At 43.5% G+C, this 16,647-nt stretch overlaps 1 protein-coding gene across 6 annotated transcripts in view; it reads left to right on the top strand.

Moving 5' to 3' along the window:
- The first annotated feature begins 16,293 nt into the window (after positions 1-16,293).
- DGLUCY (D-glutamate cyclase) overlaps positions 16,294-16,647 on the top strand; it is a 34,164-nt gene continuing 33,810 nt past the window's right edge. For all 6 annotated transcript variants that reach the window (XR_006100605.1, XR_006100606.1, XM_042438722.1 and 3 more), the window contains exon 1: positions 16,294-16,356. The gene's annotated coding sequence lies outside the window, so the exon portion shown is untranslated. The remainder of the gene's footprint in view (positions 16,357-16,647) is intronic.

Genomic DNA, 16,647 nt, shown 5'->3' on the forward strand with positions numbered 1-16,647 from the left:
GAAAGGGGGATTTGTGGGTCAGTCTTTTTCTTTTTGCACGGGGGCAATAGCAGCAGCAGCAGCAGCAGCCGAGGAGGAAGGGGGGAGGAGGAGAAAAAGGAAAGGGAAGGAGAAAGAAGAAAAGGAGGAGAAAAAAGAATAGGGAACAATATAAAAAGAAGAGGAGGAGGAGGAAGAGGGGAAGAAAAGAAAAAAGGGGAAGAAAAAGAAGAAGAGGAGGGGGAACAGAAAGAAGAGAAGGAGGGGAAGAAAACAAAGAGGAGGAGGAGGAAGAGGAAGAGGAGGAGGGGAAAGAGGAAGAAAAAGAAGAAGAAGAAGAAGAGAAGAAAAATAGGGGAAGAAAAAGGAAAGGAAGAGAAATAGCTTGCCGGCAAAGCTCTTTCCTGCCCTCGGCCCGCACGAGGGTCCAAAGAGGAGACATTCCTCCTCTTGAGGCTGGCTGGCCAATGGGGAGAGTGGAGCTGGAACAGCCCCGCCTCCTGCTAGCAGTCACAGGCTCCTGCAGCAGGGGAGGGCTGTCCAGCCATTGGCCAGGCACCCTGAAGGGCAGGAGCTCCTGCTCAGCCCTGCGCGCGGCCGCGCAAGAGCACACAGGGCCAGGGAAGAGCGCGCAGGGCTAGGGCAAAGCGAGGCAGGCGGCGGAAAGGCTGCAGCAGCAGCCGCAGCAGCAATGGCGGTGGCGGCTGCAGAATGGCCATGGTTGTTGCGGCGGCGGCGGCAACCAGCTCAACCCGGGGCAAAGAGCCAAACCGGGGCGTGACCGTGCCAGCTGCCCAAAAATCGGGTTTGTCACGCCCCCAGAGGGGTTATGGCAACCCTACTTCATAGTCATGTATGGATTAGAATGATGAATTGTTTGTGCAAGCTGAATATTTTATATAACAATTTGAAATATAGTAAATATAGCATTATGAATGGAACAGAAAACTCTGTAATAGCTTCAGCTTAGGGTCACCATAAATCAGAAATGACTTGAAAGTCATTCACATAGCATGGAGTAAATAAATGTACAGTAAAATGTTTTCAAATACCACCTATAGTCAGTTTCCAGTAGTGCAACTCAGAACATTATTGGAGTTCATGATGAGGTTAGCACAAACTAGATGACTTATTTTATATCTGTAAAGCTCTATAGAGAATGCTTTAACATGACAAGATAACCCTACTATCCTGATCCTAGTTAATGCTGATTATATCACATTGACTGTGCATGGATTTGCGTAGCTTAACTATATCCATAATTGCAGACATGATGCCCCAAATTCAAAATATATACAGTAATATAAAATAAATAACCAATGAGATCAGTAAACTAAAAGCATTAATAATTAAATAAAGTAAAAAGAATTGGCTGGAATCCTGTTGGGCAGATATGAATATATAACCTACATTTACACAATCATAACTGCTATGTATTTACAGTCCCACACTTCACTTAAGCAGTCGCTGGGGTTGATGTGGGGGGGTCCTTTCCCTTGTCGATCAAGAAGCAACTGCCTGACATTTCCACACACCCTTCGTGTAAACGACCTCTGGTACAAGGGGGATTTAAAGGATTGCCTACATGAGGGGGTGGAAATGTCAGACAGATGCTTCTCGATCAACAGGAGAACAGACACCCAACAAACTGTGCAGCTGCTTACCAGTAAGTAGGACTGGGACAGGGGGTTTGGCCAAAATCCACTACGTACCACCATAGTTACAGTGCCAAATAATATGTAATGGTTATGCAGCATTCTGCTGAGACTCAATAACATGATTTTGAGCATTCAAAACTGCTTTCAGTTAAAATAGAAAAGCTAAATCCAAATTACTGGGATTCAGTTTAAATAACCAAATTAGTAACTGACTGTCTAGTTTCTACAATACTCAGTAGAAAAAGCCAACTAAGTATAGGGATATAGTATGATCAACCAATATAAATACATTATTTAATCCGTATTCTATCTGGCTTATAAAGATGAACTCTGAATACTTCAACTATAATCTTGTAGTAACTTGGGAGTTTATCAAACGGGAGGAATTTCTCTTAAATTCGAATGAAAAGAAAGTGGGGCCAGAATGCATTCACTTAAAGTCGCAAGTTTAGCGCAATTATGTGAATGTGCATTGCGTTCGAACTGGCTTCCCATTGCCCCAAAATAGTATGCCATTGTCCGAATTTGGCAGTTTATCACCCAATAATGTGAAAGCACATGATTGCATTCGGACTGACTTCCCATTGCCCGAATTTGCGTGTAGTGGGTTATCACACAATAACATTAAACCTCATGATTGCGTTCAGATTGCCATTGGATTATACTTCCAATTTCCCTAGTCTGATAAACTCCTTGGTTTGTAGCCAAGCTTACTCCTACTGCTTCTAACATAGCCTTCAAATGTTAAACAATGAGAAAATGTGTTTAAAAGATTAATAGTAGAGAGTAAAGTATTGTAAATTCATATACAGTGTTATACATACAAAAATCAGTTAAGATGCATATTCATAATTATCTACTTTGCTTTCCAGATAGTTGTGATGGCAGAATAATTTCTTAGATCAGTATCAGACTTTTCAGAAGCATCTGTAGGAACGCTGTAGTACTGTATTTTGATGTAAGTATTGGCTATGAGAGAGATATAGAATAAACATTTATTATCTAGTCAATAGAGGGAGTGACTAGAATGAACACATAGTGAATGTCTGTGTTGGACTGTTTTAACAGGCAAAGCAAGGGGGGGTTCTCTTTCGAGTTCAGTTTGTAGATACACTGGAGGCTTTCTCTCTTTTTGATTCAAGCTTTTGTGCTCCTTCCTTCTCCACTCAATACTACTGACTGACCTCACTTGAAAGCTTGAAATTGTAGTTGGTGCTGTGTGTGTTTTTCTTAGTTTCTGTCTTGGGCTTTTGTTCTGTCTCTCTTTGCTTAGCAGCTTGCTATTATGGATACAAGAGAGAAGGGAGAAATCATGCAGTGTATGGGATAAAGGTATCTGGAGTGTAGCAGTTGTGTTCATACTAATTACTCTGTCTGAAGTACTAATTTATAATTGGTCATTAAAAACTAATTTAAAAATGCATAAGCAACACCAGGAAGTTATTAATATTTTTGTAACTGCAAAAATTGAGTTTGTGTATAAGCTGACAATAAGTAGTAGTGGTTTGAGCACTGTATTATCACTCTGGAAACCAGAGTTCAAATCCTTACTTGGCCATGGATGATCTTAGTCAAGTCACACTTTCAGGCTCAGAGAGAGGCAAAGGCAAACCCCCCCCCCCAAACCAATCCAGCTAAGAAAACTCTGTGATAGGTTCACATGAGGGTTGCTTTTAGACAATTGGTTAATAGCATTTAGGCCATCTTAAAATAGATTAGAATTATAATGTAAGTAATAAGGGGTGCAGTGGCTTAAGATGCCAATTCTGGCAATTGGAAGGTTGGCAGTTTGAGGCCGGAGTGCCGCATAATGGGTGAGCTCCTATCACTAGTCCCAGCTTCTGCCAACCTAATAGTTTGAAAGCATGCAGATGCAAGTAGATAAATAGGTACCACTTCAGTGGGAAGGTAACAGCATTCCATGCTGTCATGCTGGCCACATAACCACAGAGTTGTCTTTGGACAACGCTGGCTCTTCGGCTTAGTAATGGAGATGAGCAATCACCCCCTACCATCGGTTATGACTAGACATTGATGTCAAGAGACTACCTAATAGGGAAGAACAAGTTCTTCCAAATTAATTACATGTATGATATTGATAAGAATATTTAAGTGGTACCAGTGATTTTCTTAAAGTTTTCTTTTTTAATAACATACAGTGACTTAATATATGAGCCCTGGTGGCACAATGGTTAAATACTGCAGCCACTAACTCATAAACCATAAGATTATGAGTTCAGTCCCAGCCAGGGGCTCCAGGGTTGACTCAACCTGGCATGCTTCTGTAGGTCAGTCAAATGAGTACCCAGCTTGTAGGGGGCAATTAGCTTACATGTTGTAAACCGCTTAGGGAGCGCTTAGATGCACTGATAAGCTGTATAGAAATGTACTTGCTATTGCTAAAAGGATTGTTTTTAATATAAAGTGACTTATTTTGTTCCTTAGTTGAAACTGAAAATTAAATTACAGAATGCAGACTGTACGGCAGTACTTTCTGGTTTAGATTCAGACAGATGAGTAAAGTGTAATAAGCTGGGCTACCTTTTAGATTCCTGTTTGCCTGATTTAAGCTCCTGAAGCGGTAGTAATATATTATGAAAACAGACATGTGTTAGATCCAGGCATGGAGCCAGTCCAAATATAAACAAAGATAAGAGTGAGGGAAGATGAAGGTAAATAACCAGCTTATAATAATAATGAGCCTGACAACGTAAAGTTACTGGCCTTATGCCAGTAGTGCCAACAAAATACCTGAACACTTGTATGCAAGAAAGGAGACACTAATAGATTTGAAAGAGAATAAACCTCAGCATGTACACCAATGATAAACTGACAGGTAAGATAGTAATGACTCCTGGGTTACTCCTGATCCCTGTTTTGATTGGATGAGAGAGCAGAGGAGGAATGTAGATTTTCCAGGCGACTGGCTAAACAAAGACTGGAGAGAATATTTACTTTTGGAAAACTGGTCCACATCTGCTGTTGCCACCCAGGGATGTATCCAGGATTTTGGGAAGGGGGGGTCCAGACTAAGTGCCGCTATTATAATGGGGCTTGGGCGTGGTGGCACACATTGTATCTAACGGAAGGGGGGTACGAACCCCACAGACACCTCCGGCTACATCCCTGTGCTACCACCAAGCAGTTGTTCATAACCCAAACTCCTATGTGTGGTAAGACATTCCTTATGAAGCTTGTTATCTAATACCCAACCAAATGCCAGTGTAAAATTAAGGTTAAAAAGACATGCTAGGAGAGGGAGTGTAACACTTTGCTATATAACTCTAATAGAGGTGTACTGTATATACTCATGTATAAGTCTAGAAATTTAGGCCAAAAAATTGACCCCAAAAACATGAGTCGACTTATCCATGGATCAATGTAAGTATTGTACTTTTATTTAAAATAATGAACCATCCCCTGGTGAAAAGCAAGAGTATAATCTGTACTGGAAGCACTAAATCCCTCTAGTCTCTCATCCATCCAGCCTTAAGAGTAAGCACAAAGAGGTATATCTGCTGGAATTTTGTAGGTTCTTTGACATTATTTTGCTTTGCTTCATCCTTTACATCCTTTGCTATATGCCCCTATGTTTTACCCTCAACTTATCCACAGATCATAGCAAAATCCATAATCCTGGCCCCAAAAACTGCTCTCGACTTATACATGAGGTCGACTTATAGTCGAGTATATACGGTAAGTTTGTTATAAGAACATACCTAGACTGCTACTAGGGCAATGTAAGCTGTTCTAATAGCTGGGCTACTAGAATAACATAAAGCTGCAACATGTTCTCCTGTTAATTTCCTGATAGGCTTAACAATACTTAAGGGGAATGCAGATGTTGACCTGACTATTGGATAGGACTGGGTTTTTCAAACTTGGAGGTTAGGTGACCATACACATCAACACCCAAAAAAGCCATAGATTCAGATGACAGTAGAAACACTAAATAGAATCTTATAGCACCTTTAAAGCTGGAAGAAATGTTTTTGCCAATAGTCTCAAGAATTTGATCAGGAGGGTTTTAAAGTGAGTTCCCTGGGGGAGGGAGACAATATTAAGGAAGGCAGAAGGGCTGGAGAAAATAGTCAAACTGACATAGAGGAAACAAGAAAAAAAGTGCAAGGACCCAACAGTGGGAGGCAAAAAAACTTGCACAGGCAGCAAGTAAAGGGGACCCATGGTCTGCGATGTCTCTACACTAATGCACAGAGCATGGGAAATAAGCAAGATGAACTCGAACTCCTAGTACAACAAAGCAAATATGATATAATAGGTATCACTGAAACCTGGTGGGATGAGTCCCATAAGTGGAATGTATAAATAGAGGGGTATAACCTTTTTAAGAGAAATAGGCCAAACAGGAAAGGAGGAGAAATAGCACTATATGTCAGAGATATTTACAGCAGTGAAGAGATCCAGGACATCAATCGTGGAAGCCAGGTGGAGAGCATCTGGATAAAAATTAAAGGGGAGGGAAACAACAAGGATGTTATGGTGGGAGTCTAATGTCTGCAGACCCCCCAGTCAGATGGAGGAATTGGATGATGCCTTTCTAGAACAGATGACCACACACTCAGAAAGGAGAGATGTAGTAGTGATGGGTGACTTCAACTATCCAGATATTTGCTTGAATTCAAACTCAGCAAAATCCTCAAGGTCTGGCAAATTCCTCACTTGCCTTGAAGACAGTTTCATTGTCCAAAAGGTGTAAGAGGCAACAAGGGGTAGTTTAGATCTGATCCTAACAACAATGTGACTTGCTTAATGGGGTCAAGTGTGGGATCCTTAGGCGAAGATGCCATGTTCTCCATGAGAGTTGATTTTAGTATCTAAGTGTAATAGAATCCAGTCTAGTCGAGACACGCAGCCTAGAACTTTAGGAGAGGCGGATTTCGAAGTAAACTGAGGTAGTATGGAAGGTGATCCTGTGTCAGAATACAAATAAAGGGATTCAAGATAGATGGGCGTTTTCTCCTCTTCTCAAAGGGGAGATACTGAGCGACAATGTCAAACAGTTCCAGTGGGGAGAAAAATGGAGGTGGTGCAAGAAACCAGGATGGTGACTAAGGAACTTTTCACTGAGCTAATTTTAGCAATGGACATTATAAAAATAAAAGGGGGGAATCACAAATAAGGAATCAATAGAATAGCAGACAGGGTAAAGTCAGAAAAGCTGAAGTGCAGCATGAACTCAGGCGATTGCTAGATAGGTAAAAACAAAAGGGTTTTTGAATATGTCCGCAGGAAAGTAGGGAAAAGAAATGTAGGGCGCCGACTACGTTGGAGAAGATGAGCAAAATTTATCAGTGACAGAGAAGGCAGATTACTCACTTTTCTTTGCCCTCGTCTGCTCAGAAAAGAAGGAAAAGGGTGCTCCTACAGGGAAATGGAGCGATGACAGAATGAGGGGGAATTTCATGCACAGAATGTAAAAGAGATAGTAAAATCGGAATATCGGTTAATCTAATGAATTCAAATCTCCCAGGACCAGATGACTACATCCAAGGATTAAAGAGACTGGCTATGTAAATATCGGAAGCCATTCCGAATAAAAGATGTATTTGGAACTCCTGGAGAAACAGGAGAATCGCAGCAGGACTGGAGAGGGCAACGTCCCCATACTTCAAAAAGGGAAAACAGGATCCCAAATTTTGTCCAGTGTAGTCCGTGACATCAATACCAGGAAGATTTCTAGAGCAATGATTAAAACAGAGAGTCTGTGAACATCATAAGAAGCAATTCCCATAATCACGGAAAAGTCAACAGGGGTTTCAGAGAAACAAGTCATGCCAAGCTAGCTTGTTTCTGTGATAACATTACCGAACTTGGAGATAAGGGAGTGCGAAGTGGATAATAGTAGACTTGATTTCAGAAAGGCCCTTTGACAAGGTCCATGACCATTCTTGCAAACAAGCTTGTAAAAGTGTGGACTAACAAGGTAACTGTTACAATGGCTTTGTAATCTGGTTTAGACCAGGAACTAAACCCAAATGGTTGCTCACAATGGCTCGTTTCAAAGCCTGGAGGAGAAGTGACACAGTGGGGCCCACAGGGCTCTGGCCTTGGTCTGGGGTATGCAACTCTTTATCATGAATTTGGATGACAGATGGGGAGCAACTCACATTTTGGCAGATGACAAACAAATTAGGATGAATAGCTAATACTCCAGGGACTGGATCAAAATTCAAATGACCTGAATAGACTAAGAAATCGTGAGCCAAATCTAACAATGAATAATAAGACACGGAAAAATGTAAAGGTACGGGCACTAGGTGGAAAATAAAAATGCACAAGATGGTAGGATGGGGACATCTGGCTGAACGAGGCTACGTGCGAAAGGTACCCGGAACATGGAGCAATCTAAAACAGTGAAGAGATTCAACCTCGACATAGGAGGAACCTCCGACATAATAGGGCTGTTACGACAGTGGAACCCACTCCATCGGAGATGGGCGATGGAGCCTCCTTCCTTAGAGGGTCTTTAAAACAGAGGGTGACATCTGTCAGGGGATGCTATTGGATTGAGGATTCGGCATTGCAGGGGTTGGACTGGATGGCCCTTGTGGTCTCTTCCAGCTCGATGGTTGCTATGACTAGGATTTAAAGTATAAATCAAAGGAAATTGTGCCAAAGAATGTTACAGAATTCTAGCTGTTATTACTTTGTTGTGCTAGCACACTACTGGATGAGAAGGTGGGGTGGGGGGTGTCGTGCTTCCATTAAAGATACACCTTCCTTTTTAAACACTGGTGATGGTTCCTTTTTAAAAAGAAGGAGTTTATGTGCAGTACTTACATACCACAGTGGTAAGTCCACTCAGTTTTTTTTTAAGTCAAGTTTTAACTAAAATTTTTTTAGACTATGATATAGTATACGAGTGGTAACCCCCAACCGGTTACAATTGAATGTCGTTGCCGCGGCGCCGGTCGTAACCCGAAAATTTTTCGCAACCCAAACCGAAAAACCATAGCCCTAAGCTGGAAAGGCCGTGGATTCGGCGAACAAAAAGCGCCGAAAAAGCACCAAAATTTTTCGTAGCCGACAAAAAACACGTAACCCGAAACAGTTGTTTCCTAGCTAATGGTTTCGTATCCCGGAAAGGTCGTAACGCGTAATTTCGTATCCCGGGTACCACTGTATCAGTATTACCCTTCCAGTTGCCTTTTTAAAGCTGTATAAAATCGGTGTGTGTCATAGGTTCAGCCTTGAGTGCAGCAGGAGGATGAGGGCAGGCCCTCTCCCTAAGGAATTCTACCATCCAATAAATTTTTCCCTCACTCAGCAAACTCTAGAATTACAAGTAATTCAAAACTTTCAGTTGAGTATTTAAAAGAAAGTTAGGCATCCCAAGCAAGGAGAACAGACCAAATTTACAAGTAATGTTGAACACAGCAAATAGTCAGAGTTTTAGATGGAACAATTTTTCATGTCTCACTTTCTGCTATGCTAGAAATTTGGACTTAAGAAGCAGAAAACTGGTATTTATGATGGAAAACCTTATTTTGCCTCCCATAGCGCTTCATAGTTCACCAGCCTGGTCTTTACTTGTCTTTATTCCATGTTGACACATTAACCCTGAACTTGTTTAGTAGCAATAGCAGGACGAAAACATTAACATGTTTAATGGTGAGAAACAGGAGGAGTTTGTGTTCTCTACACCTTTCCATTTTCCTCCTCAAGGGATGGCTATAAACCTATACTGTCATTAGGATAACCTAACATCGTTTGTAGAATATCACACAAAATGTTTTTGAAAATGTAGATTTATTGATAAAGGCTAACACATACATATAAGAAATGTTAGAATTTTTCATTTGCCAAGATACTATTAAATTACAAAAAAAAGATTCTATTTGTTGGAAGTTTATAACAATTAGATGTTAATATTAACACCATCAATTAAAAGAATGCCACAAAGTCTCCAATGCTAAAACACTAGTTTCCTATCTTTACCATCAATGGCTTTGCAGAAATCACACAGCACTAGAGTAGGAGCCCTGTTGTTTAGTGTGATTTTCTTAAATAATAAATGATTGGGTAACAATGTTTGAACACGTGGGGAACTGATCATTACTGTATAGCTACTTGGTATATAAGTCGCCTCATGTTATAAGTCTAGTGGGAGTTTTTTGGAGGGCCAACATTATGGATTTTAAATGATGACGTAGTTGGCCATCAATAGCATATCGTATCTAATATCAAGGAAGTATAGTGCCACAATAGATTCGCATCTGGTCAGGCCCCAGCCGGGGAATATTGTGGGTCGCAGTGTACTGGGCGCCACATGCAAAAGGACATTGATAAACGGAGCGGGTCCAAATGGAGGGGCGACTAAATGGTGAAAGTCCTGGGGAACCTTGCCCTATGAGAACGACTCAGGGGAGCGGGATTTTCGCTTGGAGAAAAGCGTGAAGCGGTGGACTGATGGCCCTATTTAAATACACTGGATTCCCCCCCCGGGTTACGAATCCACGGTTAGAAATTTTCGGGATCAAATAAATCCCCTAGGGATTGTATGTGTCGGCTTCCGAAGGTTTTTTGTCGGTTAGAAACGAAAAACCCGCCGCTGTTTCAACTGAGCTGCGCGCAGCCGCGGCTTATTTCCCCAGTAGGCGCCTATGGATATTCGCGTACGAAGTATCCGGGTACGAAAGCGGAACGGCGGAACAATTAATTTCGGAACCCGAGGGTACCAGTGTAGCTTGAAGGGCTGTCATATTGGGAGGGGCAAACTTTTTTCTGCTGCTCCAGAGACTAGGACCGGAGCATGGATGCAAGCCAGGAAAGGAGATTCCCCCTCACATGTAGGAGAATTTTCCTGACAGTAAGTGGGGCCACTGTTCGACATGGAACACACTTCCGCTAGTGTATTGGGGAGATCTGCCCTCCTTGGAGGTCTTCAAACAAGGCTGGATGGCCATCTGTCGACATGCTTTTAGCTGGATTTCATGCAAGGGCAGGGGTTGCGGGAGGGCCCTTTGCGGTCGCTTCCAACTCTATGATTCGTTCGATGATTCTAAAGTCCGATGGTGCAAGTCACTGTCCCTCTGCTCCACTGGCCTCTTGGTGCTCCTTTGAAGTGGCTAACTGCTCTGCTTGCCTTTTGGTGCTCTGTGAGGCCGGCAAGATCCAAAGAGCCATCTCTCCTGCCATCCACAGTGCCCCCCTCTCATCCATATGATGCTTTCTCCCTTGGGGCCTCTAACTCAAAGGGTCTCAAGATTTGTTTTGTCCTTTTATATTTGGAGAGGAAAATTAAAGAGAGCTACTTCCCCCTCCCTTTCAGTTGGACTCCAGCAGTGTTTAGGTTTCTGCCCCTTTAAAAACACAGTAACCAGTGGTTCCCGACTTTCGCCTCCAGGTTTGACTCAACTTCCGGAAGCTCAGCAGCCCTTATTAACTAATGCCTGGATTCCGCTGGAGAGCTGAAGTCGAAACCCCCTGGAAGGCCAGAGTTTGGGAACCAACTGACTAAATAGAGCTATCCCCTTTTTTCTTTTTCCTGATGCTGGTGCAGCAAACTGATTCTCCTATGTTAGAGTTTCCCCCTTAAAAAGGAGGAAATTAACAGCCTTTTTCCAGAGACCTGCCTCCCCCTGCCTCCTTCCCCCACGCTTCCCGGCTTGCTCCTTGTGCTTTTCCTCTCCCTTCGGACTCGCAGGATGAGGAGCCTGGGTTAGGGATTAGTTTTCTTCGCTTCCCCTTTGAAAAGATGAGGAGACTCCTCCTCTTTCACTGAGAACAGCCTCGTTGCAATCAACGTGCTGCAAGAAGCAGCTGGGAGATGTCACCAAAGAGAGAGACCTTCTTTCCAGCTCACTTTTTCTTTTCCTGAGTGGCTCCAGTGAGTAAGTTTTCTGCTCCTTTAAAGGCCCTCTCCTTTCCTGATCTGGGGAAACTCCCAGCTGCTAGGCAAACATGCAAGCCAGCCTCCCTCAGGAAAGGCACTCAATGTTTTGCAAAGGGAAAGAACTATGGCCCTAACCTGGCTGAAGGGAGGAGAGGAAAAGGGACAGAAGAGCGACCTCCCTTTTTCAGGAGAAAGCAAGGGAGCTTGCGACTCCGTCCCTGGCGAGGCACCGAGGGGGAAGGCAGCCTTTCTTTCAAGGGCAGTCTCCCTGGCTGAAGGACATGCCATCAACCCCCCTCCTGAAAAGACCACAGCCACCATTTTTTCTGAGCCACATTACAGTATGGACCCATGTATAACGCTCGACCCGGATTTTGGGATCCCATTTTTGGCATACATTTTTCGACTTAAGAGATGAGTGTGTACAGTAGTGGTCCAGTATCTCATTTGAGGCAAATAAAAATTATAAATAAATATTCATCACAAAGTTAGAAATCATTTTTATAAAAAGTAAATGTTAAATTCCAAAAAAATCATACTTTTTTCTTTTTCCAGAATGAGAGATTCTTCTCATAGACATGAAACTCTTTGTTCCGTTTGCTGCCGAAATCTAATTCGCTCTAATAAACTCAGCATGCCAGAATCTACTGCGAATGGCAAAGGAGTAAATCAATGTTTAATATGAAAGAACACTTCCTGGTTTCTTACATACACAGTGTAAGATTAGTTTGATAAGAAAAATTTATCTTTTCTCATCTTATTAAGCCCCTTCACTCTGTATGGTTCTCATTACAACATTAGAATCTTTAAAATACATTGTTGACCACACGTTCTGGCACCGCAGAATTATGCAGTTTGATCCACTTTAACTGCTAAAATCCTGGGAGTTGCAGTTCTATGAGATTAGCCTTCCTGTCAAAGAGTTTCTAGTGCCAGAAACCATCAAATTCCAGGTTCCTAGGATGGACTCATAACAGTTATAGATTTAAAAAAACTCAGTGTAGCAGCAGCCCTAGTGTGCTCAACTGAAAGAAGGTTGAGATGCTGAAACTGAAGGCCTGTAGATCTGTTGTCATGGTCCTATCATTGCTGGTGAGGCAGAGATTGGTGGTAGCTTCCCTTCTGCAGAAATGGCAGACCAATATAAGTAGATCCCCCCTAGAAAGGGTGGATTCTTAGATGACTGTTTCTCACAGTGTGGGGAGAAACCATACCAGGACACTTAGGCAGCACTTGAGAGCAGTTGAATCCCTGGCTTTCAGCATGCAGAGAGAAATGTACTCTTCCCTACTGTGCTGTCCCATCACTAGAAAACACCTGAATTACCAGAGTGTAGGTCGCCATTGCTTGTCTGTATGTGTCGGAAAGTTGCACTTAGGAACGGTCAAATAATTTAAAAATGAGCCACTATGGCTACTATGGTCTCTACCACCAATGTAGAGATTTCAAGAGCAACATGTTTTGCAACCCTTCCATCAGACAAAGTACAACTTCTTGGACATGTTGATCATTCAATTCTAGAACCCAGGTACCACAACTCTTAGTAAACTGCGGTGTGTGTGTTTTCGTGTGCCTTCAATTTTTTTCCAACTTACATTGACCCAAGCGAACCTACATGGGTTTTCCTTGGAAATATTGTTTTCGAGATTGCTGTTGCCTTCCCTGAGCGGAAAGCGTAACTTGCCCAAGGTAAAATCAGTGATTTCATAGCCAAGTGGTTAATTAAACCCGGTCAGAGTAGTCTCTAGCAAGCTGGGCCTTTGTGCTTAGTTGGAAATGAGCAATGCCCCGTGGTCAACACAACCTGGCAACAGGAATACCTTACCCCCAGCGTATGCGAGTTTCAACCACTACACACCATGCTGGCTCTCCTTAAGAGTATATCACACGAGGGTTTTTGGAGCTCAGATCTGGGTTGACTCCTGGTTCAACTAGTTAATTCACAGCGTAACAAAGTTATCACACCCTGGTTGCCTCTGTTGCCTTCCGAATCGAGGGGGAATCGAATTCAAGGCAAGTCCGATGATGCGGATTTATTCAAAAGCGAGTGAGTGCAAATTGTATTACCACACCATGCATACCATTCGGATTCAACAATTCGAATTGGGACCCTTGGTATGCTCAGTGGGGCTCTGGACGCTGTCCTCCTTCCCTGCCCCCTCCTTAGCTGTCATCCTTCATCGGACTGAAGGAGCAGTCAGGGAATGATGTGATAGGTCACAGGGGGTCACTGGGCCCAGGGTTCAGATGCAGGAGAAGTCAGGGGATGATGGATAGGTCCGCAGGGGGTCACTGGGCCAGGAATGTCAGATGCAGAAGAAGTCAAGGGATGATGGGATAGGTGCGCGGGGGGTCACGGGGGCAGGATTCGGATACAGGAGAAAGGCAGGGGATGATGGTAGGGTCAGGGGGTCACTGGGGCCAGGATTGAATGCAGGAGAAGGCAGGGGATGAAGCATGGGTCGCAGGGGGTCACTGGGGCGGATTCCGGATGCAGAGAAGGCAGGGGAGGATAGTTCAGGAGGTCACTGGGGCCAGGTTTGGATCAGGAGAAGGCAGGGAATGATGGGGCCAGGTTGCAGGGGGTCACTGGAGCCAGGGTCAGATGCAGGAAAGGCAGGGGATGATGGAAAGGTCGCAGGGTGGCAGAGAGGACGAGCAGGCAGAAGGAGGAGGAGGGGATGGGAGAGCAGGGGGGCCAAGGGGGGCAACATCGAGTGATCTTCCACACCAGACACAATTCGAAGTAATCAAAGTGAGCTGAAAGTGAATTCTGTGTCCTTTTCCCCCCCGTTTTACCAAAATGAGGGTCACGTTGGAATCACTGCGGAAGCGCCACGAAGGAGTGCCAATAAAAGGATGCTATCTGATATACATTCATGTTATAATGGATTCACATTGTGGACCCGCAGCCACCCCAGATCTGAGCTCCATAATCCCGAAAGCCCCGTGATATATCCCCTAGAACTTACCTGCCTATTCATAAATCTCTGGCACTGATAAGGTGTGCTTCCTTCTGTAAACCATATTGCATTAGGTTACCAAACAGTCTTTTTCATAGCCCCATCTGTGAAGGAGATGTATAATATAGAATGCTAGAGCAGGGTAGGCAAAACTTTTGAGCCCAGGCCAGTTGCTGTCCCTCAGACAACTGGGGGGCCGAAGCTGGGGGGTTGGAGCTTCCACCCTCTGGGGGCGGGGGCGCGGGCTGGGGTGGAGCTTCCATCCTCCAGGGGCAGGGCCGCATGCCCGCCCCCAGAGTGATGAGGATGATGATAATAATAATGAATAATAATAGTAATTCCAAGCATGGAACACTACAAAGCAATTCAAAAAAAAGGAAGAAAGCATGCACACTGTCCTCAAACCGGAAAGGCACAAGGTGCTAGAAGGATTTTGCACAGAGAACACCAAGGGCAATAAAGTAAAATAATAATATAATAATAATAATAATAATTTACAAGCATGGAAACTCTAAATGCAATCTCAAAAAAGGCAGAAAGCAGGCACTGTCTCAACCCAGAAGGCACAAGGTGCTGAGAGGGAGTTTTGTACAAAGAACACCAAGGGCAAGTTAATAATAATAATAATAATATAATAATAATAATAATAATAAAATAAGTTACAAGAATGGAAACTACTAAAATGCAATTCAAATAAAGCAGAAAGCATGCACTGTCTCAACCCAGAAGGCACAAGGTGCTGAGAAGGGATTTTGCACAGAGAACACCCAAGCTCCTTCCTGGCTTCTGAGGGGCCTCGAGGCCCTCAAGGGCGGGAAGGAGCAGAGGACACCAGCGCGGGCATACCGCTGGCTCCTTTCCTGGCTTCTGAGGGGCCTCGAGGCCTCAGAGGCTGGGAAGGAGGAGGGGACACCCCGCAGAGCGTCTCGCTGGCTCTTTCCGGTTTCTGAGGGCGCGGGGCGCTCCGCCGGCCCTTCCCAGCCTCTAGGGGGCCTCAGAAGGAGATGTCTGTGGGCCATGCGGGCCCTGGGAGGAGCCTGCAGAGGCCCAGAGGCGCGGCGTCAGCGGATGCGGCCCGCGGGCCGGGGGTTGCCAACCCCTGTGCTAGAGAGAAGCCTCCTTTTTGTATATTCATGTTTTTTAATGCCCTCCCAAGTACAATAGACCAGCCTGAACACAGTAATTTTTTTAATGGCAGATCAAAAATGTCTAATTTACCTAGGGTATTTTTGCTTACTACTACCTGTCAGTTTTTTATTTTGTTTTGATTCTTACTGGTTGTTTTAAATTGCTTTCTGTTTAAGATGCAACCTCAGAATTTAATACCCTATTCCAAGCGCACATATTTTTCATCACCAAAGCCTTATTCTTTTGGTTATGCTACAACACAGGCATCACTGTTTATGGCCAGTGGGTGTTTACAAAAATACATAAAAAAAATTTACTCAGTGGCTAATATAGCAAACTACAAGTTGCGGCTATTTAAAGGGTTTTTGTTGTTGTTGTCTTTTTGCCTTCTTTGTCCCAATTAAAATCCTCAAAAGCCTGGAAACCCTGCTGCTTGCCAAATACAAACAGCATCTTAAAAAGAGCCTTCCAAGATGTGTCATATTCAGCACCATTAGTACTGAATAAACTCCTCTGGCCTACCATTTATTGTACATTAAAAAAATATTGTGTAATCAGGGGTCCCAACCTTTTTGACTCGCAGAGCCCTTTTAGAATCAGTTTCTATGGCGGAGTCCCTAAGAGCCTACCCTATGTCTTATTTTCTTATTTTGATTCTACGTTTTGTTTCTTATTCTTAATTTCATTCAATTTTTATTCTTCATTTTCCAGGAGCAGTTGCAAAGCACCTGGGAAGTGCACATGGAGCCCTAAGGGCCTCCACAGAGCACAGGTTGTGGAATCGCCTTTGCATGCTTTCTCTCAAAAGTAAATGCTAGATTATTTCAATAGTAGGATTTACTGCTTAATAAATGTGCATAGAATAGCACTTACAATTCAGAATAATATGCTAAATTGGCTTTTGGCATCTACATCAATTCCATTCCCAAAGTCCCATCAGAGCTGCTGATTTATGGGATAATTGTATCATCTGCAGTCCATTTCCGGCCCAGGGTGCCGTACTGAACTTTTTGAGAAAGATCACTTTATCCCATATACAAACAGACCTCAGTTTAACACAGCC

This window comes from Sceloporus undulatus, chromosome 1 (genome assembly GCF_019175285.1).
Source record: "Sceloporus undulatus isolate JIND9_A2432 ecotype Alabama chromosome 1, SceUnd_v1.1, whole genome shotgun sequence".
Lineage (NCBI taxonomy): Eukaryota > Metazoa > Chordata > Lepidosauria > Squamata > Phrynosomatidae > Sceloporus > Sceloporus undulatus.